At 40.2% G+C, this 24,036-nt stretch overlaps 1 long non-coding RNA gene across 2 annotated transcripts; it reads right to left on the bottom strand.

Annotated features, from left to right (window-relative positions):
* Positions 1-1,025: 1,025 nt before the first annotated feature.
* LOC140698140 (uncharacterized) lies at positions 1,026-22,500 on the bottom strand. 2 transcript variants are annotated; one of them, XR_012075671.1, is made up of 4 exons: positions 22,423-22,500; positions 21,475-21,534; positions 20,853-20,921; positions 1,026-1,111 (listed from the first exon to the last, which is right to left on the bottom strand). It is a non-coding gene; the product is annotated as an uncharacterized lncRNA (long non-coding RNA). The 2 variants fall into 2 exon arrangements; XR_012075670.1 differs by lacking the exon at positions 1,026-1,111 and adding an exon at positions 17,384-17,539.
* Between the last annotated feature and the right edge of the window lie 1,536 nt (positions 22,501-24,036).

The following is a 24,036-nucleotide window of genomic DNA, read 5'->3' on the forward strand; positions in this document are numbered from 1 at the left end:
TCCTTAACTCATGACAAAAGAAGAGACTTTCACTGGTTACCACGGAATCTGCTTTCCAAACAAAAAAACTCTTAGGGGGTCCCTAGTTCTTCATCTTGTCACTTCTTAACAGGTCCCACTTTCTGACATGCTCAAGGTGCATGTGTTCTTCCTGACTTGTACACCCTTGAAATCCGGTGTTCATTTGCCACCATGATGGTGAGTAGCTTTAACCATGCGTATATGCTCAAATATGCTGAATGCACTATCCCCTTCTAGTTCGACTGCTCAAAAAGAAGAGGGGCTGTATTTTCTTATTCCCTCTGGCATAGACAGGCCACCAGCATTAATTTTGGCTTACAGACAGCTCTTAATATTTGTTGTATTAATTAAAATCAATTAAGTGAATCAATCACGGTAATTAACTCACTTTAAAAATCATGAAGTGGAGAAATAGTCCTGAATTTCTTTTTTTTCAAAATATCCATTTAGCATATATATGTTTTTTATTTTTTATAAGGTATATTAGGTTAAAGATTCATAGTCTCTGATTTGTAGACCCCATTATCAAGGGTAGAAAGGGTGTAAGATGGGTAGAGGTGGGTGTAGAATTATAAAAGAGAGCCAGTATTCCATAAATGTGTTAACACTTCTCAGTCAGGGAGTACTAAATTTTAGCTAATATTATGTAGATGTTCATGGAATGGGAACTTGTTAGAAAGTCCTCCTCATTTCCAGCAGAGTGAGGAATCCATGGGGTTTTAGACATCTTAACACAGTTTCTCTGTGTGTTCATGTACATACCCGTGTGCTTGGGGTGGGAGGATGGTCCGCAGAGATGGGGATGCATTCTTCTGTCTCAGATAAGAGAGCGTGTGACTATGCACTGTATAATTTCGCTATATTTGTCACTGTCCTCATGTTTTATTTTTTTAACCTGACAATACTTTTAATAGACTATTTTACTGAATACTTGTCCCTCAGTGTCCGTGAGGGAGTGGTTTCAGGGACCCCCATGGATACCCAAATCCACAGATGTTCAAGTACCTGTTATCAAATGGTGTAGGGCAGCGAATACAGTCAGGTCGCCGTCTCCACAGGTGCTAGACCACGGGTGTGAAGAGCTGCCAGTCTAAGCACAACAGTGGGTGATGAACATACGTTAACTTTCATTGTCTAAACAACCCTGCCAGGTAAATGTTCCAATCTCTATTTTATAAATGAAGAAATTGAGGCTGCCAGGGGTAAAGAGGCTTTCTTAAGTTCTGGAGTCCTTGATGGCAGAAGCCAGGATTTACACCCAAATCATTTTGACTGCAAAGCCATTATTTTTTTCTCCACATACGTTTCTCAAAATGCGGTCCATGGATCAGCTGTAGCTGACTCACCTGCGGATGTCGATTCCTAGCTAAGGATGCGTTTGCACATACTTGGGAGTGTCCTTCATGGGACCTCTCTGCCCAGGGCCCCATCCCCAGAACTACAGCACCTCTGAGGTGGGACCCAGGAACCTGCATCTGAACAACTAGCTCTTAAGAACCACCACATCACAGCATACTCTTACGGAAGAAAAACTGTAATTGATGAAGTTTTAAATTTACGTATAAAATCAAGATTGGGAGAGGTAAGAAATGGCCAAACAGGATGTGATGATTGCTAGAACAAGAAGTCACCTCCTTGTGTCTGAACAACTCTCAGGTCCATATTGCTGAGTACCCACGAGCTGTGAACTTTTTCAAGGACTTCAGGCTGATAGATTTGGGCCCCCAATTTTATCACTGGGCGGCCTTTGCTGTGGCTGATTTGAGCATTGGAGCTCCTGCACATATAATAAATTCTGCATGTGACGTCAAAGCTCTATTTTCAGACTCCTAAGCTGATTGGGATTTTCTTAGCCTTTGTTTATTTTGGGAAGTAGTTTAATCTAATCTTTATATATTCTAAGAAAATGTCAATTTTAGCTTCAATCCAAATACTGTGTAATCACAGTGCTCTGATGTAAACTCCAGAGCTGAACTGGAGCAAACTTAACACATTCCATTTTGTAAGGTAATAACCAAGTTTAAATCTGACTGAGCTAGGACATGGCCAAGAACGTAAGGGCGACTTAAAGCCCAATGATCATATTTGCTGCTGCTACTGGAGATGATGGTGCCACTGCCTAAAAGGACCAGCAAGGAAGGGAAAGCAATGGATTCTGAGCTTCTAAATTAAAACAGAAGAGGAAGAAAGAGGGAAGGAGGGAAAGAAAGAAAGAGGAAAAGAAGGAAGAAAGAAGAGAAAGGGAAAAAAGAAAAACAGAAAAAACAACAACAACAAAACAGAAGAAATTGTTTCCTTCTGAAAATATTCTGCAGCTTTCCCAAAATGCAGAAGATCCATTTTCAGCGGAGGTACTTCTGTCTTCCCTGGCCTGGATCAAAATCCAGAGAGACAAGCTTTATAGCTCTTCACGTGTGTCATGTCTACTCTGCATGTTCCATCAATATTTCTTATTTCTACCTTTTCGGCCACTGGCTTGCTGCAGGAGGCAGCACTGGCTTAAGGGTTAAGAGCATGTGTGTGACAAATACGCTGGTGTGAATCGGAACCCTGCTTTTTATATTGTGTAAATACTCCTGACCTTGTCACTACGGGCTTTTACTCCATGACCTAAAAAGAGGGATGATAAGTCCCTCAGAAGGACTGTCTTTAATATTAAACAAGATAAGATATGCAAAATGGTTAGCCTGGAGGTTACCGCACATTAAGTTCTCATAAGTGTTTATCATTACTATTATTATTATTATTATTGACAAACAATGGACAAAGGGCTGGTGAAAGCATTTCTAAGGATGCCTGGTGTGAACCTCTAGCTCGGAGGGAGTTGGTCAGCGGACTAGGAGAACAGAGCAGAGGTGTTGGTGGTATCACAGCTTAGCAAGTGGAGAGTTTACTTGAGAGCGGTGGCAATGTGGTTTCATCAAAGGAAGAAGAGAAAGGACCAGTTCATTGATTTCAAGGTGCAAGCGCTGTGCTCTGTCTGTCCCACATTTATTAATTCATGTATCCAGGCTTGAAACGTTGAGAATTAACCAGAAAACAATAGCCAGGAAAAATGCAATGCAGGATTTTATTCTGCAGAAGGTCACTAGTTAGAGTAGACGTCCCTGACATTGACTTGCTCTAAAAGCCCGAGCAGCTCATTCCACCTGCACGGGCCTCCACTTTCGCATCTGTGAAATGTGCATAATCCTGCTTGCTGTAGCCCAGCAGGATGGGTGTACATCCTGAGACAATGAGCAGGCTATTTGCATAATATTAGAATTTATAAAATAATTATCAGGCATTGTAATATAATAATTTATTCTTATTTTTTTGCTTCTTTTCTTCTAATTTACGTTTGTAGAAAACAAGCACGTCCGTCTGCTGACTAATCTATGGAGTTGCTACAACTCATCCACATCGGTGCTCACGCTTATTTTTTGTATTGATTTTAATCTACACACTACTTTGCAGGGAGTCCCTCTTCTACCTCGGTTGGATGAGTTTTGTTATCCTTTAAGACACATCAGAATGTCCTTCCTCTCTGAAGACTTGCTCACTCCCTCTACCCAGTTCTTCTACATTTGGACACTCCTCTTTCGTGGTCACATAGCGATTTCTATGCACCTTTTAGTTCTCACATCATATAATCTCATAATTGTCGGGATGCCCATCCACGTCTCCAGACAGCAACCTTCTTGAAACAAAGACTTACTCATTTTTATATTCATAGCAGTTGACATGGCATCTGACAAAGGGATGACACTGAATACATGCTTGGTAAGTGTAATCATGTTAGCCCACTGATATTAGCAGTATTAATATTAGAGAGACAGTCCTATTTCAGTGTTGGACACATCACCGTTAGGGAGAAAATCAGATATCAAAAAAGAAATTTTACATTATGCTCAAGTAAAGCATGAGCAAAATTCTAGCATACCTATTATCCACCAGGAATAATGACGCAGCTGTAATGTAATGCAATATGTAACCTTTCAGAGCATATATTATGTGAATCATATCCCTTCTTCAAAACGTATTCTAGATATTTCTGGCTCTGAATTGCTAAAAGAGTCTTGTGGCTTCTTCTTACATGCCCTGCCTCCCTCTCCCTGCCCTCCCCCAAATACACACGCAGTCACCTCCTAAATTCAAACACTTCCTCACGTAGAAAATACCCTCTCTTTTTTTTTTTTCTCAGCAGCTATTCGTTTTGTTGTTAACACAATCGTCTCAGTAGAACTTGGATCTCATTATTATTTCATTACATCCACTTTACGTTATCCTGTGTTATACCCAGGACTGAGGAGTTGCCACGCTGTGGGCACGCTGGTACCAAGGGGAGGCACAGTACATGGTTTCGACAGACTCCTGGTGATGTTGACTTGCGCTGGGCAGCTAAGCATATGTCTAAAAACCACGACCAAGAGCACTTGGATTTCCTTATGGTCCCATCCCTGTCTAGAGCTAAGTGGACATGACATCAATATGAGCTCGTGGAAAGCTCGCCCCTGTGAGGTACATTCTAAATAATGCAACACATCATCACCATCAGGTGGTGCATGATTCCTTCCATCTAAAACAAAAGTGATTTTTGTCTTCTCATCGTGATCCTTGCTCTTGCAGAAGGATCTATTTTCATTTAAAGTTTCACACATTTCAGCCATGCACCATAAACAGACACTAAAAGATTCCATCATATTCTCAGGATTGTCCACTCTCAGCAGCAAAGAAGTGCCACTAAGAATGCTAAAGGCTGAGAAGTAATAAACCCTCAAAAGCCCCATGGCAGATGCTCCGAAGACTCCTTTTCCTTCCACGGCTCAGCAGGACAGAGTCCTGTTTACCCTTTCAGGCCATGATCCGTAAAGTTGCGGTCGGCCTTATCTGACCCCCTTTCTCCATGTCAGAGAGAGAGAGAAGAAACACGCACAAGACAGAATAAATAACTGAATGGCCTGCTTCTGGTTTCTGCAAACGCACTGTCTGCTGCAAAAGGAAGAAGAAAGAAAAAGGGGGAAAAGTTAACTACAGTGTGAACAAGTGCTTCTTATTAATATGCATATGAATCTCCTGGAGATCTTGGTAAACTGCTGTTTCAGTAGATCTGGGGTGAAGCCTGAAATCCTGCATTTCTAAGTTCCCAGCTGATGCTGATGCTGATGCTGCTGGTCTGAGGACCACATTTTGAGGAGAGTGTTAGGCAGAATTCTTAAGATGCCCGTCTCTCTCCCTCCCAGATCCTTGGACCCTGGTTATTCAATCAAACACCAATCTCGGTACTGCTGGGAAGGGAATTTGCAGTTGTAATTAAAGTCTGAAGTCAGTTAACCTTCAGACATGGAGGTTATCCGGTTAAGCCTGATCTAATCTCATGAGACCTTTGAAAAGGCAGGCGAGGGAGGCCAAAGAAGAGTCAGAGAATTTCGAAGTGTATGAAGGGTTTGACATGCCATTGCTGCTTCATGCATGGACAGGGCATGTGAGAAGGGCTGTGTCAGCCACAAAGAAATGAGGGTGGCCCCTAGTTGACAGCCAGAAAGGAAATGGAGTCCTCCGACTTAACTCGGACCTTATTTGAAGAACCAGGTCTCACCAACAGTCTGACTGAGCTTGAAGGGCGTGGGTGCTCAGAGCCTCCAGAAGGCAGCCCTGATCGCTTCCTCATGACACTCAGCTCAGCCCTGCTGTGCCTGGACTCCTGATCCACAGGACGTGTGAGATAGTTAATAGGTGTTTTAAGCTGCTAAATTTGTGGGGATTTGTTACGCAGCAAAAGGAAGCTAATATAAATAGGAAGGTTTTAATTCAGGACAGCTAACCAGTATCTAGCCATTCATGTGTGGGTAAGAAAGACGTTTTGATCAGTGTTCCTCCAAATCTAAGGATAGTCTTTTGAGTGCAGAGGGCGGAACATTTACACTTGGTGATACACGTATGATAGTCTCACCGTAAGCCTTTCTCTTACTGATGCTTTGACTTGACTTTAAAGAAATCTTTAAATTTCTCTGGCCTCAATGTCCTCTACTTAAAAAAAAGAAGAGGTAGGTACCGTTCTAACCACATGCTACAGACAGGTTAAGAATAATATACAAAATAAGTGAAAAAGTCTTATAAACTGTGAAAATGCTAGACACAAATGCAGAACGAGATACACTGCACATTTAAATTATGTCTCATTGAACTTCTCTCTGGCCATAAAAAAAGTTCTTGGGATGTTAAAATACTGTAACTTATTGTTCAAAAATCTCATCATTCCAAGTGAGAGCAGATGAAAGAGAACATAAACACTTTGAAAATACCTTGTTGTCATCCACTCTTTTTATCGGAGATAGTAATTTAACGGCAGAGTCTCAGATACAAATGTATATCATGTCTTCTTTAAGAGCTCTAAAGTGAAAGCTGTATTTTATGAAATTAATTGGAGAAACTAGTCCATTCCAACTTCCTTTCTCCTTTGCTGTCATATGCACTTAGGTAGATTTTATGTTATTCAGGTATTATTTGCAAACAAGATTGTTCGTGGATGAATGGAATGGAAATTGCTGAGAGACAGGGTGTGGGTGAGTTGTGAGTTAGAGAAGAGCCACGCGGAATGTGCTCAGGGTTAACAGAAGAGTTACCTCATGTTTAATATCTCCTCCATGTGTGGTGCCAAATCATTATTTTATGGCAACCTTTCCTCTGCTTTTAGTGTGTGTTAACTTTCTGCAGTGAGCAGATGTGGCCACACACATTCTGTTTGGCAGAAGGCAGATGCCAGCCCCCGAAATGGTGCCTGGTTCCAAGGGCAACATCTGGATCCCTGGCTTGGCTGTGTTCCTGTCTGTGCTTGTGGCCATACAATGCCCCCTGGGGACGTTTTATGATTAGTCTGCGACAGAGTTGGCATGAGTGTCCTGTCTCCGTGGCAACCGTTTTCCCTTTGATTCTTCTACATCTGCTCAGTAACATACAGTGTTTGGGAAACTGCTCCCCACCTCATTTCCCATCACAAAGCAGATGACAGGGGACTTTCGTGGAATGGTAGATCACTCTCTCTGGTGTCAAAAGCTATTGTTTTCTAGTGCACTCACAACTACATCAAATTGCAGAGTGAGCCCTCTCTGCGAGGCCAGTAGCTTTAAGATAAAGTGTTAGATGTTAATGAAAACTCACTAGCGCGTCTTGAACCCGTGAGGATTTTTCAGAAGCCAGGAGGGAGCCAGGTGTTTGCAGTAGCTTTTGCCCAGGCTTCTATCTTGGATGGAAAGAACCCAGATGAACCTTTATTCTTCATTTTTAATGCCTCTCGCTGGGTTTCTTTCTTTTTCTTTCTTTTTTTTTTTTTTTTTTTTTTTTTGCCAGGTCCTTAAGCCAGTAAGAACTCAGACTACCTCATCTAAAAGAGCGTTAGGCTGTGCCTTTATTAACTCCCTCCCAGAAAAAAAGCTAGTGTTAACCAGGTGGCATCCCTCAGGCTGCTCTTTCGTCTGTAGGAAAACAGGGATGTGATTCAGGCATTTGGCAAAACTGAATCAGTTATTAGCCATTTCCCAGGTGAGACTGGAGAAGAGACTGGACTGTGGAGGTTGAACCCTTCTTCCCAGGCCATCCTTGCACATTTCCATAAAAACAAGAGTGTTTTAATTATGCACAGAAGAAAAAGTTAAAAACTCACAAGACTCTACCATGGCCAGGAAATTACAGGCAGTAGGTAAAATAATTATCACTACCCTTTAGGACAAGAGGGTGTATCCCCATCTTACAGATGAGGAGGTTGAGGCTCTGAGAAAGTTAACGATTTAAGACTGGAGTAGGGAAAACAGAATTTAGCATTTTTCTTCCAAAGACTTACGTAATGGGAGCAGTAGAAGCGATACAAAGCAAGGACAATTAACCCAACAGGGCAGTTGTGGAGGGAGTCACCAAGGAAGACAGTCCTCAAGAATCACTCCTTTTTAGGAAGAGTTGGAATTAGTAGGATGAGATTAATGATGCTTCCAAACCGAAGGAATATCTCATGGTTGGGCCCAGAGGCAGGAGTAAGAAGCCTTGTTATGCAAAGAAGTTGCTAAAAAAAACTTCACTCACCTCTACCGGTTCATAGAAACACATCTCAAATACTACATCCCATTGGAAATCTTTGTAAATTATCACCCTAACATTTCCCCACTCCTTCCACACCAAGGGGGAATAGAAGTAACAGTTGCTTGGCTAAACAGGTAATTAGGAAGCTAAAACCAAAAAAAAGAAAAAAAGAAAAAAGTTCATTTAGGACTGATGTCAGCTTGAGGGTCAGTCCACTACCTGTGTGAGTCCATGGGTCTCTCTTGTCAGAGGGATGTGCTCTTACTGCCAGTGTTCTACCAACGGGCAGCTCCTGGGTGTCAAGGCCTCTTACATTATAGGACTCGGCACAGGGTCTGGTACAATAAACCAGAGTTTTCTTACCTTTTAAACACCTTGCCTCATCATTTCTTTGTTTCTTCTTGGGTACCCTCAACATTCTGTCCTGTTGTAAGGACCATGGAAATGACAGCAATATGGACTTTTACAAAGTACAATCTTAAATAGATCCAGATTAAGTCTCCCTCTTGCAATTGATTGGCATTAAAAAAATGACAGATGGATAAGCAAATTGTGAACGAAAATATAATTTCAAATTCCACAGTGTTCCTACCTTAGCTAGAGGAAGGTCCAAATGCTGCTCCCCTAGTAAATGTACAATCGTCAGTTACTCAGCCCTATGGACTGAGTAATTTTCAGCTTCATCATTTCAAAACATGAACATTAATAAGAGCACCTGTTTCATCAGAGAGTTGTGAGAGTTAAATGAAGTAATTTATAGAAAATGCCCGAAAGAGCCCGAAGAGCAGGAAAATGGCCATCACAAGCATTGCACTGGTCGGTTTACAGGAAAATGACTCTGAGGCAGAGACTGACACGAAGGCAGGGTGTTGGGGAGTGATCTCGGGGTCCACACCTTAGGGTCAAGGCAAGGAAACTTGATTGGGCCAAGTGAAAAGTCGGGCTCTAAAGCCATCACAGGAAGGTCTCTGCCAAGACCACAGGGAGCTTTAGATCTCAGAGGACCATTTTGAATTGTCGGTGAGGGTCTGTCCTTTGGGTGAGGCAGCTCTCTTTTACAGAAAGCAGTTCCCAGAGAGGGCTACTCGGTCAGCTATGATAGGAAGGTCTTCAGTTATGAGGTGAGGTCTTAGAAGGACAGCAGGGTATTCCCAACGCATTTGATGATGTTTGGGTATTATTATTGCTTTTATGATTCTTTTGGTTCTTTTGTTCATCTTGAACCATTTTCCTCTATCTTTTAGTTCCCCCCCGACAAAAAAGCTAACAATTGTGGAGGCCAATGCAAATGGAGGTGCCTATACCACACATCTAAATACATAAAAGTTATAAAGCTGGCTACCAGACAATGACATGCATATGTATTCTGTATCTTATGAAAGACAGACCTTTATAGTGACCTGAGAAATAGGAATTTAGAAATTTTGGACCCTTTGGAGTTGTGTGCTGGTACACGATGGTGTGGGGGAAGCCAGTCCCCCAGCTGCAGACCATGATCTGTTCCCTCACCCATTGCAACTCTGTCTTCATTCTGCACCACAAGGAGCTCACATCAATGTAAGTGAAACTCCAGCCTGTATTTCCAATCACTGTTCTTAACTTCCATAAACAGCTGTGCTATACTGTCCCTGGGGGTAAAGGATGCATACACTGGTGATGGAAGCCATCAGAAGAGAAGACTTAGGGAAAAGGCATAAAGAGATCTTAGAGCCAGCTTGGGACCTTTAGGGAAAGAAATGGGGGCAGGGTGGGGTTTACAGACCTGGAACAAGGTCTAGAAGAGGCAGCCTTCAGGTGGACCTGTCCCCTGACCCTGGAGTCACATTCTGTTGAGAGAGGTACGTCTGGGAAGGCATTGGCACGGTGGCCCTCTAAAGCTCAGGTAGAATGACCTAATGTGCTGGCCAGCCCAGGACCAGGGGCTCCTCGATATGGGAAATTCAGAACTAAAACCAGTAAAGTCCCAAGGCAGGGCGCCTCTTACTCAAATTGAAGGCAATACTATGCTTACACATCCCTATTTCTTCTGCTCAGGAGATGTGCACATGTCATCCCTTCCCTGGAAGGTTGGAGCCTCCTTCCACCCTTTCTGTGTGTCTAGTGAACTCTTCTCACCCTTCAGATCTCAGCTCAGGAGTCTCCTCCTCAGGGAAGACTGGCCAGATCTCTTTAATATGGTGATTTAACCTAGTCTGATGTTCCCAAAGCAACATGCGCCCCCCCATTAGCGCTCTCATCGTGGCGGCAAACGTACAGGCGTGTCTCTCAGCAGACGCTCGTCTGCCTCGCCTTAGCATCCTGAGTGTTTAGCCACACAGGCTACTTTGTGGAGCACAGGGGCTCAATCTCAAGTGCTTAGCAGCAGGCAGAGCCTTAGGATGTAAAACAGGCTGTCCTGGAAAGGGTGGTCATTTCCTCTGTGGGCTCTGGCCAGATTGCTTATTAAATGCTTGGATAAAGAAAAAGTCTCCCAGGAACGCTCTCCCTTCACTGTGTGACTGAACAGAGTTTAAACAAACTCTTGAGGATACAGTGCTTTCTCTCTTTCAGATTTTATGATAAACTCCCTTTTAGCGTGTGGGGTGTCAACTCCAATTAATTGATTGATTAATTAATTAACAAACATTGATGGAACATGTGGAGTGCCTGCCCCCGCTAACAAACACGATCATTTAAGTCACCAATTAGAGCTGCAAGGAAAGTAAGACAGGGCGATGGTACAAACCCTCCTCTATTTTGAACAGTGCATTCAGGGAAGGCATCCCCAAGGCAGTTACGTTGGATCTGACACCTGTGTTCAGATGGAATGAGTCTTTCAGGCATCAGGGGGAAGGGTTCCTAGTGCAGAAGGCACAGCAGTGGGAAAGGCTGTGAGCTGGGAAGGACTCTGCAGATGTGCCTCCCAGAAGGAGAAGCACTGCAGCTGGAATCCAGGCACAGAGGGAGGAGCAGGGGGAGCGGCTGGCGGGAGCCGCATGGAGACCAGAACTACCAGACCCCTGATGCTGTGGTGAGGAGCCGGTGAGGAGTAGCTGACTGCCACCAGCCTACCACGTCTGCAGACTAGTGTGTGAGATCCTAGTGGGACAGCTGGGGCTTGACATTGACATGAGGACAGGGCAGGGCGCCCAACCCCAGTGTCCAAGTGAGGGGGGCAGGTGAGGGAGGGGACTCCAAAGTAAGGAAGGGCATAAAATGAGGAGAGGGAAGGAACCAGGAAGCAGTAACTGCTCAAGAAATGTTAGCTGTTGTTATTAAAAAGCCAAGCAATCTGCTGAACTTTTGAAATAACAAATGTGCTACAACTAGTTTCCATATTTGCACAGTGGGGATAATACTATTTTCTCTCTAATAGAGTAATTAGATTTCACATATTACATAGTTTCCCCAAGTTTATACAATTACAAATGCCAGAGGCAGGATATGAAGGCAAGCAGACTGACTCTGGAGTCCAGGCTCATAACCAGTTACACCACACAAGCCCCTTATGACGGAAGGAGGTGGGGCGTGGCGCAGTGCTGGGGAAGGCGATGGGGGCCCGCAGCGCACCGCGTGCTAAACTGTAACAGTAACTAACTCTGTGATGAGAAATATCGCTTCAAAACTATAAAATAACCACTTAAAATAAATTACTAGACGAAAAGTTATATAAAATCCCAGCACTTGTGGATATAGACGAGTCCTGTGAGCACTGCTGATTTTCATCATCTTTCTCTGACATATTGACATATTTAAAATAAAATATCTACATTGTGCTGTACTCCTCTACTTACCTATATGCTCCCATGGCATTAAATATACTTTAAAATGATTACTTTACTGTCTGATAATACCTTCCTGTAGATACCCTAATTTATTTTGCGCATCTCCTTTTGTAATCATTTAGTTTATTTCAAGTTTATTATTACTATAACCGACACTGCAGTGAATAGTCATATATGTTTATTTCATAATACATACAAATATTGAATCAATATGTTGTACACCTGAAATTTATATAATGCTCTATGTCAATTATATTTATAAAAAAGAAAAACGGGGAGTCTTCATAAAATAGGTAGCAGTTATGGTTGAACAACGTTGTGAATGTAGGAAAATGGTTAAAATGGTGAATCTTACATTGTGTACATTTTCCCACAGTAAAAAGTATATATAAAAATGTTTAAACTTCAGCAAAATGAAACAAAATTTAATTATTAGAAATAATCAAAGATTCATTTGTTTTCTCTATATAGTTTGACAGCATAGAAATCTACGTATGTATTTACATATGTTATAAACATCGTGTAATTTACCTTCATATTTTTTTCTTTTTATTCTCTCTCCTACCCTATTTATCTCCCATACCTGGCTCAGTGCCTGGCTTGCAATAGGGCTCAGGAATTATTTGTTTGAATGCGATTCCTGATCAAAGGAGATGAGCAAGTTTAAGAGAAAACATTTTTTAAAGAGGTTACAATAGTGCAAACATTAGGACTTCTGTAAGGTACGAACTAATCCAACTTTAGCCTTCATGCTTAAGGGCGGAGGGAGGCCATGTGTGCACACATTGTAAAGCAGAAGACATCCCTAATTGCCCTGTGTTTAGACAGTCCTGGGGTGCACTCATTTCCTGATATTCAACAGAACACCAATCTTCGCTTAACACAGTTAATGATATAATTTTTATTTTTAAAAGGGAGTGCTGATGTTCCCACCAGCTTCGGAAGATGTTTCAAATCTGGTTGTGGAGTCATTCTATTTCCAATTAAGCAGTGGGGGGATTCAATTACAAGCTGTGGGAAGCGAAGAGTTTGTGTCAATAAACCAGCAGTGGTATTAAGGGTGTTTGTCTGGTTTGCAAACATTAACAGCTTGAAACCTAAAGGCGTATGCTTTTGAAATCATCTAACTCTTGCTTCTCATGTAGACAGGATTAAGACTACCTAAAACTCAGCCCGGGGTTTCCCTTAGAAGCATTCTTTCTCCTGGAACTCACAGCAAATTTGGGCATTAAGGTAGTATGTGAAAGGGCTCATTGGGAGCTTGTTAATGAGGTTAAAGCTGTCAAAAAAAGTGGTGTCAAAAATCTACCCGAAAGAAGGCAAAATAATTGGTTGCAGGGTGTGGTTGGGGAGGGAGAAGAGTTTCACTTAAAATAGAAAGTTGTTAGAGATGATAGGACTTTTGGAAATAGATATATACTATGAACAAAACAGGAAACTGAGGTTTCAAAAGGTAACACCACCACCCAAGGTCTGACAACCAACTGTTAAAATAAAATAACATGGGGACCAGACTAGAAAACTCCCTGGAACAGACAAAACCATTTAAGCCTCATAAGCAAAACTAAATCTTATTTCATGAATGTAAATGAAACTTGAGCTATTTCTAGTAAATGCTTCTGATAATCATAAATGAAACATAAGTCATCTTAGTTGGTGTAAGATAATTAATTTTAACCAATCCTCTGCCATCTGGGAACCCCTTGTTTAAAAACCAATCACTGTAAAGGTTAAACAAATATCTCATTTTTATTTCTTTTTTTTAATGTATTTATTTATTTATTTATTTGGATCATTTTTCTTTAGATTTATTTTGGGGGAATTCTCATTCTTATTTCTTCAGCCATCCAGTAACATCATTCCTGTGAGCTTCATACCAGTTTAGGTTTGAAGTTTATGAACAGTTTGTTTCTCACTCAATAAAATACTCATATCAAGTAAAGTTCTCTGAATTTTCTTTTGCTATAATTGACAGATATAAAGTGCCTACTGTGTGTTCGGTACTCTGCCATTAGTCAGATACACAAAGGGAATAAGCCTTAATATCTCCCCTTAAGGAGTTTACAGCCAAGCTAGGATCTATTTGTCAATCTGAAATTCTTTTTCTTTAGTTTTTTTGGCTGACCTAAAACATGCAAATTCCTTTGCCAAACCAGTTAATCTTCCAAATGTTTCCATACTCTACTTTGTCACATTTCAGATGGTTTCTTTCACTGTTTTCCTATTTGGCAATACAATTTTAGACTGTTTCATTATAGTCAGCTTGGAAAGACATTTTTGCTCATAGGACTGGTTGAGAGTATTTAGCCTTTATGTCATCCTTTTTGAAAGTAGAATTTCCCTTTTAGAATGGAACACTTTTTCCCCAACCTATATTGTTTCCAAAGCAAGGGCTTTATTCATTTAATTCTCTGTGAAGCTGGGAGTAATTTCAGCATCTCCCAAATTACCACTCACTGTTCCCATGGGGGAGATTATATCATTCATCTGATTGGTGACTTCAAGAAAGAGAACCACAGGGGAGGGTATAGCTCAGTGGAAGAGTGTGTGCTTAGCATGCACAAAGTCCTGAGTTCAATCCCCAGTACTTCCTTTATAAATAAATAAATAAAAACCTAATCACCACCCCCCAAAAGAAAGAAAAAAAAAAGAGAGAGAGAGAGAGTCAGGCACACCTAACACAACCCTTTTTCTCCTGCTCTGCCCGTATTCAGGGTAAGCTGGACATAAAGTCAAAGCCACCTTCAATGGGCTGGCTTTAAGTTTTAATTGAGGAGTGAAGCAGTAGCATGTCCTTTGGTCTCAGATTTAAAATAAACCATATCTTCTAATTGCTCTTTTATTTTCATTTTTTTATTTTGTTTTTGCTTTTGGGGGCGTGGTGAGTAGGTTTATTTATTTATTCATTATTTTTTTTTTTAATGGAGGTACTGGGAATTGAACCCGGGACCTCACGCATGCTAAGCACACACACTACCACTGAGCTCTACCCTCCCTGCCAATTGCTTTTTTTGGAAGCAACGTTTAGGTTTTGACTTCCACCTGTCTGTCGGTCTCTCAGCTGGTTCCAGACTTGAGGAGGAGAGAAAGAGGATTTTACTGGGCAGAGGAGAGGCATCTTGAAGCACAAAACAGTCTTTGGGCTGAAGAGCCACTGTGTGGTAGCTATAGTTCACTACTGAATAGACTCTTTTTCAAGGCCGAGAGAACCATCTCCACTAAATGGCCCCAGGAGACAGTACTTTCCTGGGGAGCAAGGTAAGAGAGAGGGAAAACAAATTTGCTCTTGCTTTTCTAGCTTCTTTCAAAAGACAAGGGATTAGCAGGGAAAAGGGAAGGAAGTGGGCAATACGCAAAATAAATTAAATCAGGGCCGCAAGCGTTAACCCTGTAAGCTACGAGAGACCTGTTCTGAGGAGGTTCAGACAACTAGGTGTGTCAGGGTGGCCTTTTGCTTCCACTTTTTTCTCCCTATTTTTTCTGGGTCTTTTGTCATTTGGAGGGTGTGTGTATGAGGGGAGGGGTGATCTTTGATGGATTAAAATGCTATCAATGTCTTTTTTTCCCCCCTCCAAATATATCTATGTTCCCTTTTAGGTCAGGAGAAGCTCAAGTCTTTAAACTATCACTTTTCCAGGATGGAATTGGGAACTTTACGTGAGCGTGTGTATGGGAATGTGTGTGTGTGTGCGCGCGCGTGCAAGTAAAAGCACACAGAGGCTTGGGTATGTGAGGACAGGGGCAGGAGGTAAGAAAAGAGGCAAAAAGAACTGAGAAAATTGTTTTGCCAGCCTTCTTTCTTTTCTACTCAAGGAAAGAGTCTGCAGTCTGAAACGCATTCTATATGAAATTGAAGTAGGCTGAATAATAATAGCTTCCCAAAGATGTCCACGTCTTAATCCCCAAAATCTCTCAACATAGATTTTGCAGATGCGAATAAATTAAGGCTCTTGAGATGAGGAGATGATCCTGGATTATCTGGGCGGGCCCAGTGAAATCCTAGGTCCTTGTAAGAGGCAGGAGGGTCAGAATCAGAGCCAGCGATAGGACGGTGGAAGGAGAGGTTGCAGTGATGTGAGGATGTGAGTCAGGGATTGCGGGCAGCCTCCAGAAGCAGGAACAGACAGGGAAACTGCTTCTTTCCTAAGAATCCCTAAGAATGAGCCCTGCCAACCCATGTAGACATCTGAACTTCAGAACTGTAAGAGAATACATCTGTGTTGCTTTTAGCCACGAGATCTGTGGTGAATTGTTACAGCAGTGATTGGAAACAAATACAGGGATGATGAATGGCTAAGTGGCAAATGGATAGATGCTATTCTGGAAATTATCCCAATTTCCACATATTCGTGAGGAAGTAGCAATATGCCATCTCCTTGTACGTGCAGGACCTTCCTAAAAGCGAGGGTGTTGAAAAATATATGAGCTTTTTTTGCCATGATTTTTCTTTGTACTGAGAGATTTTTAGCTGTATTCCAAGACTTTGAAGTTTCTGGAAGGCTAACTGCCAGGGAGACAGCCAACACATGCTTCCTTAGGCAGAAGCTATGAGAAACTGGGAACCCCTTTAGTCTCCCCCCATAACCATGTAGTGAGCTATTACTATGAACAAGCTCTTACACACAAAGGATCAGACTTACACCCTAGGTCTGGGTTTAGGTAGAATGGAAGGTGGGTTTAATGTGAGCCGTTCGGAGAGCCTGGCAGGTTGCGAGTGTTGGCATTCATTACCAGACTAAAAGCCCATTAAATACTGTAGAGCCTTTCTTCTCTAAGCCGTTCAGTTCACTTCTTACATAAGGAAATAAGTTTAATAGCTTGTTCAGGAAATAATTGGATTCTTAAAACCCTGAAATTAATTATAATATAAAATTATTGCATTTTTCCTTAAACAAAATAGAGCAGTAAAATTTTGAGTGTCTTAACTAAACTCATCTTTCTTTTTCCATATAAACTTCCATTTCAAAGAAGTTCAGATTTTAATAGTTCTTAAAAGTCTCTTTTTTAAGAAATTCTAAACTTTACTATTATAGTTAAAATTAGATTATAAAATCAATCTAATATAAATTGAATCATTAATTAAGTCAATTTTAAAAGAAATAATTCAATTTCATTAAGGAATTGCTACACTGATATTACAAAGTGAATGGATTCCTGTAATTAAAAAGCATTGAATTCCTTATGACCATTTATCTTTCTCCCTCTTTTAACCATTTTGGTGAATTTCTAAAATAGAATTTAATTAAATCCTGAAACAAAGGCATAATTCAAAATTAAAATTCTACAGGAGAACTCACTGGCAAATCATCAGAGCATGTCCCCTTCCCGCCGCGAAATGCTTGAGGAACCATTACAACATGACGTACTGTGTATGTAACATGTTGAGGATGTGTGTAACAGAAGGTGAAGGTGTCATTCATAACCCACATCATCTCCCACCCCGTACGGGGACCCTTTTCTAAGTGTCTTAGACCAATATGTATTAGGAGATTGGCATTTTCTGGGTGTTTAGACCCCAGTTCAAACTATGTTTTCCAGTATTAGATTTAGTATTGTTCCAATTGTACATGAAAGAAACCACACATTTGGAAGATCATAATTTTGAGGAAAGTCTTTGAAGTCAGGTAGACGTCAGCTTGCCCTTTACCACAGGTGTTGAGCTTTGTCTAAACATTAATTTTACTGCGGCTCTGCTTCTTTATCTATAAAAAAAGAAAGGAAGGAAGGAAGATCTCTTGTGTGGAACCATTACAAAGATTACATGTAATGTCACCTGTCACCTGTCCACAGAAGGCCCTGGAACCTAGGAGATGATCAGTAAAGATTAATTGTCCTCCCCTTTTGCCTTACACAATTGTGGAATTACAGCAAAAGAGGGAACATTTGACCTTAGTCATTTGGCAAGTGGGAGAGACTTTTTTTCTATCTTTGCTTCAAAATTGTACACCACAATTTCTGTTACTAGATTAAGTGGATTTTTTTTATGTAAAATAAGCCTATGATAAAGTGGTTTTAATAGCAGATTTGTAAACTATATTTAAAAAAATGTATATACATATGCGTGTGGATAATACTGCTATTATCTGATTATTCTAGAAATAAGATCTAGCTTATGCTGTTTTCCTATTTTCTCTTTGGCTTCATGAATATATTAATTTGAATGACTTTCATCAGTGATTTCATCCACAGACCTGCATCTTTAAAGGGGCAATGACTCGGCTTCCTGTTTTGTTTCTCTCCAATAATTTGGACCACAACAGCTAACTGCATTGTCTAATTGTATCCTCAATTGGCTGATTGCACCCACAATTAACTAAATATAAGTACCAAGCGTCTTGGTACATTCAGTTTTATGCTTCAAAGGGAGCCTGTGTGAGAGGGTAGTTGGCAGTTGGCTAGCATCGGGAAAACAACTTCTCAGACTTGGAATTGTAAGTCTAATTTTAAAGCTTCCAAATATCTTCTAGACAGCACAGTCCATAAAGCTGGTGACTATCTTAGTACACTTTCAAGGGCATAAAACCCAGATGAGTTGCAGACAGGCCACAGTTTAAGAAAAATATCAGTAGAGGCATGAGGTTCCACCTCACTGGATCTCTCCTTATAATGTGCTTGAGCAGCTCATGGATGGTTGTCCTGATCAGTCTGTGTGCAGTCACGGTAGGCAAGAATAGAAGACCTGGGGCCCTCGTTTATTTTAATCCCACAGCAGATTTGATTGCCCTTCTTCCAACAATTTGAAAGGCCTCTGAGAAGTTAGTTACAACAATGCCTTTTAAATGCAGGTGCTCCCTCAAAGCAAGTGCCTTAAGAGTTAACCGGAAGCCAACATAAATCCCACCCTGGAAATTGGGCAGGATACACCATCAGGACGAAAGCCTGTCCAGCCTGGGCTTGACCTTCCAAGTTAGCGCAAGACCTTGGCAGATGTGCCAAAGATATTACTGACTGACCCACCACTTAAAGTAGAAATTAAAACTCAGAGCTTTGCAAAGTGTTTTCAGCAACCATTAGAATGTTGTTTTGAAAGCAAATTAAGAAGCTGTGTAAGTCTTTTCTCTCTAGAGTAGTTAATTAGCAACAAAACCAGACCTAAGTTTCTTATATGAGTACTTGGAAGTAAACAGATTGGATAGCCAGAGAAGAAGAAAGAGAGATACATAGGGAAGAAATTTCCAGCCTTTGTTTTCATCTCATAATTTTAGCCTGAGCAGCCCTCAATCCACTGCCACCATGTCCAGCATAGTCCTTGTTTAATGGTTTCAGCAGCAGTTTTCAGGACCTCATAGGATATGGGATTCCTAACTCAGAGATGAGTTCATTCCAGGCTAAGGACAAGATTTCCAATGAATATTAGCATTTCTACAAAATAAGCAATCATTGCACAATTTTGTAAATTTGGTCTAGGCAAACAGACCCTAGAATTTATCCAGCTATGCAAACCATGCCCTCAGTTGATTATCTCAGCTATTTATTCCCTTAATGCATTGAACACTCACCATCACCTTGTAAGAGACTGGCCTTTATGTATGTTTCTCAACTCTCTTGATAGATGAGATGAGATTAAATAAATAGATTTAATAAATATATATTTGGAAATATATGTATCTTCTTACCAGCTGAGAAGTAACAGTCTTTGTATGATAAAATAAAAACTTTGATAACTGTGTTCAGGGTTGGTCGGGAGGGTAAGATTATTATAAAAATCTGGAGACTGAACAAATGTAAAAGAGATGTAGAGATACATGTGGTGTTCTCAAGTGTGGATGTTGTTAGTAAAGGGGACAAAGGGAAAGAGAAAATGAAAGGGACCAGGGAAGTATGTAAGTGCAACCCATGATTTGGATTTTGGTAAGGCTGTTTTAAGACAGGTATGTCTAAGATGAGATTTTAATTCATTTTAGGTATACAAAGCACACTGGTACCTCAGTAAGGTCTACTTTCTTCATGGAAAAATATGTAAGTTAACTGTGTGTGTGTTGAATCCAGTGTCCTAGGTTAGGGTCTATATAACATGTTTATAGAGGTGTAAACTCAGAAACAAAAGGGTCTATGGAAAATTAAATTCCAAGGAACTTCCCTCAATGTAGAGAAGGCCTTAGACTTGCCCACGTCATGGACACAGGTGTTCCAGATAACCTTACATAAAAAGCAAGGAGCCAGGGAGATCCCAGCTGAGATCTGAACTACACTCTGTTGAGGAAGAATCCAGGTTCTGCTAAACACACAGATACGCTTCTGAAAATAAGTTATTCCCGTGAGGTGCCTCCATCCTGGTAAGAGAGACTGTCATGGCCAAACACTGACATTGCAGTGTGATCTGTGCAATATCCAGAACGTGCACAGTTTTCCACCACAGTTAAGGGAAAGCTCAAGCCGGGGACTAGTTCCTAGGATGCCCAAAGGCTCCCTGGTAAAGGCGAATTCTACAGCAGGAGCTCAGAGAACATAGCCTGCTCTCTTCTACGAGCCATAACTTCTGGGAGACATTACACCAGAATTAGATGCATTAGGGTTTCTGGAGACCGTGAAAAATCAGCCTTCTCCTAGCCTATCCAGGATCCTGTTGAACAGTTGTCCTTTGATGCCCATCTCTTTCCCTGCTGGACCTTTACTTCAGAACTCTTCTAGATAGGCACTGAGAAATCTGAAGTAAAGGCTTGTTAATTTTCAAGAACGTGGAGTTTTAGAGTTTAGAAAGTTCAGAAGAGGTTTGCATGGCAATTTACAATTCTGAGTGCTTTATCAGAAACTACGTGAGGATCTCAAATCCATCACTAAAGGAACAGCCTAAATGTCCCTCCTTTACTTTTATCTTAGAAGATAAAGATTTTCTTAGATTTTCATTTTTCCATCTATGGGAGAAATATTCTACCTTTAGCAGTAAGCAGGCAGCTGTCATTTATTTTTTGGCATCATTTAAAGCCCTCTAAATTCTCATTTTTAATTTTAATAATTTTGGAGATGTTCGCTTGTGCATTAAAATTCAGGAAGCTGGCATAGCCCTCGGCTTACCTTCAGGGCAAAACTGTGTGCAAGACATGCTTCTATGAGATAATTTGTTTCCTAATTGGCATCCGTTTGCTGAAATACAATTAAAGTTATTGCTTTAATATTAACATCAACATCTTGATTGCTCTGTAAAATATGAATATTTATAAATTTTTTCTTCCATGGCAGCTATCTCTTAGGCACTTTATTTTTTATTTTATTTTAATTTTTTTTGGTATTGGCAGTTTCTTATTTATGGAGGAGTTTCTTATAGAACAGTAAGAAGGACTGTTAACATAATAACATAAGGAGGGGCTGGTTAGTTTGCTGAGGTTTGAAACACTGCAGGGTTAGACCACTTCGACTTTAGAGATGGGAGAGGTGACATTCCTAGCAAACTGTGTTTGGATTCTGGAGTCCAACTTACTTGAAAACATGAGTTTTAAATCATCTCATATACCTGCATTGCACCATTATGATGAGAACTACATAAGCTGGATGATTTAGTCCCCCTTATTGAATAAAAGAAATGTGTATTTGCATAGGCCTTTAAGATTTAAAGTAGACATTGCATCACTCTCCAGGGTTATTTAGAAGATGTGATGTTTCACTAAGTCTTAGAGGCACCTTTTGCAGATTTCCTTACCTTTCTCTTTCTTTCTTTCTTTTTCTTTCTGTTGAGAATGAACTGAAACATTCATAGTTGCTTAAAAGCAAGAAGGTAAGAACATAACTCTGTAACTATGCATTTAAAATTAAATGATTACTGTTTATCAATAAAAATACTTAGATTACCTGTATTCACTATCAAACTCTTTTCATATATTTTCTAAATTAGAAAAGTAGTATAAGGAATCATTCATGTTAAACATATCAAGTCATAAGAAAAGCTAAATACTAAAAATGAAAAGCACCCTCTCCTCTTTGAAAATCCAGTTTCCCTCACTAGAGGCAACTGCAGTGAAGAGTTCTTCGTCTTCCTTTTTTTTTTTTTTTTTTCTCTTTCTTTCCAGGAGATTATCTAAAATCATTAGGTGGGGCCAAATGAGACAGGCATCCTAAGGAGGTAAGAGGTTCTTCGGAAGTCCAGTGTTTTTATCAGAGCCACAGCAAAATCGAGGCCGTCTGTGCCAGGTTGGGGAAGCTACTTGATGTGGATATGAGAGTCCAAGAAGGAGGTAGTAGGGTTTGTACGTAGTGAGGGCAGTGGGGAGGGAGAGCAGGAGACAGGATGCAATGAGCAGGGTCTTCTGCATACACACAAGTGATGGGGAGATCTGAAGCTAAAATGGTTACTTGTAGAGTACTGATAAATAAGTAATGTATTAATTATAGTGGGAGCTTGATTTCTCACTGTCAGAGGAGGGTATTTTAAATACAAAAAGGGAAGAAACTGTGATTAACTCTAGTGTTGAACTGAAAGAGGAGATATTGATATGAACTTATCATTTTCAATAGATAGACAGAGATTAGATACAAATATATATATGAGATTTGTGTGCATGTGTCTGTGTGAATGTGTAAATAAATGTATTTCTAGCCCTATCCCCTGAAAGAGCCTGTGAGCTATGACAACCAGAAGCAAAAAGTGTACCTGGTGCCTGGTCATGGTTTCTAACTGTAACTTTCTACTGAGTGGCATCATGGCTCCTTGGAGAAAGGGCTGATTCCAAGGCTGGAAAATGTAAGCCGGAAAGTGTGCTAGAACATAAGAATGATGAGGGCATATAATAGATGTCAGCTTAAAGGGGCTCCCACTGGCCAAATCTTGATGAATTTCAGCATTACATTAAATAATGAAAGTAATGGATTAAACCATGGGATAAAAATAATCCATACGATTGTAGTGACATAAATATATGAATAAATTATTGAAAGTTTGATGAGGAATGGGATTTGCATAATCGCATAATACCTCCACCCTCAATACTTATTATTTATAATGGGAAAATAACTTTATAATGGAGAACTCTGGAAACACCTCTTTCATCAAGTGATCAACATTAGCATCACCTGTAATGGAATATATTGAATTTCAATGCCACCTAAGAGAATACAGTGAAAGCACAGCATTGCTACTATGATATTGTTGCCAAAGCTGCATCACCTAAATCCAACAATGAGGAAACATTAGATAAACCTAAAGCTAAATTAAGGGAAGGTCTTCAAGGTAACTGGCCTGTAATCATCAAAAGAATCATCATCATGAAAGTTTAAAAAAGACTGAGGAACTGTTCTAGATCAGGGGAGACTGATGAGGAGATGACTACTAAATGCAATGGAAAGACTCTGGAAGTTTTTGTTATGAAGGACCTTTGCTGGGACAACTGGGTAAGCTTTAATAGGGTGTATCTGAAGATTAAATGGTAAGAAGATACCAAAGTTAATGTCTTTATAGTTAATGTCTTTATAGTTATAAAAACTTAATGTTTTTATAGTTCTGTCATGTTATGTAGGAGAATGTCCTTGTTGTTAAAAAATACTTTTAATTATTCCAGGCTTTGGAGCGATTTACTCTCAAATGATTTGGGGAAAGCTCAATTGTATTGATTTGCGAATTTTCTCTGAGTTTCAAAATAAAAAGTAAAAGAGAAAAGTTCTAATGTGTTTCTAGAAGTACCATCTCCATATCAAATTAGTTGTGAGTATATAAGTGCTTGTTTATATTTTCTCTTACAAGTAAGCGAATGTACATGTTACTCTTCGTTTGGCATTTTTCTCCTAGGGGTGATCTCAGCAATCACTGCATATTAACATATGTACCAGGCATTCAAAAGTATGTGTTCATTTTTTAAAATGGGAAGTTAACCATCTGTTTCCTTTGAATCAATATCCTTAGCAAAACTCTACGGTCATATTCTGATCTCAATAGAATAATTCTACTGCTTGTAGTTTGCATATCTTTCTTGGGCTTAAATGTCTGTTAGTTCCTTATGTGTAACTGTTAAACTTGATTTAATTTTAATTGAGCTAATTTCAAATCGCCTTTTTCTCAGGTAAATTTAGTTAATGTGTGTTTGTGTTTGTGTGTGTGTGTGTGTGTGTATGTGAGAGAGAGGGAGAGTGAAAGAGAAAGAGAGAGTAAAGAGGGAAATATACCAAAATATTAATCATTACATTCTTTCACCTTTGATATTTGATATCACAAAGGTTTAAAATAGCTTTATTTTTATCTCTAATTTAATGCAGTTTTAGAAGAAAAATAAAG

The sequence above is a fragment of the Vicugna pacos genome, chromosome 9, assembly GCF_048564905.1.
Source record: "Vicugna pacos chromosome 9, VicPac4, whole genome shotgun sequence".
Lineage (NCBI taxonomy): Eukaryota > Metazoa > Chordata > Mammalia > Artiodactyla > Camelidae > Vicugna > Vicugna pacos.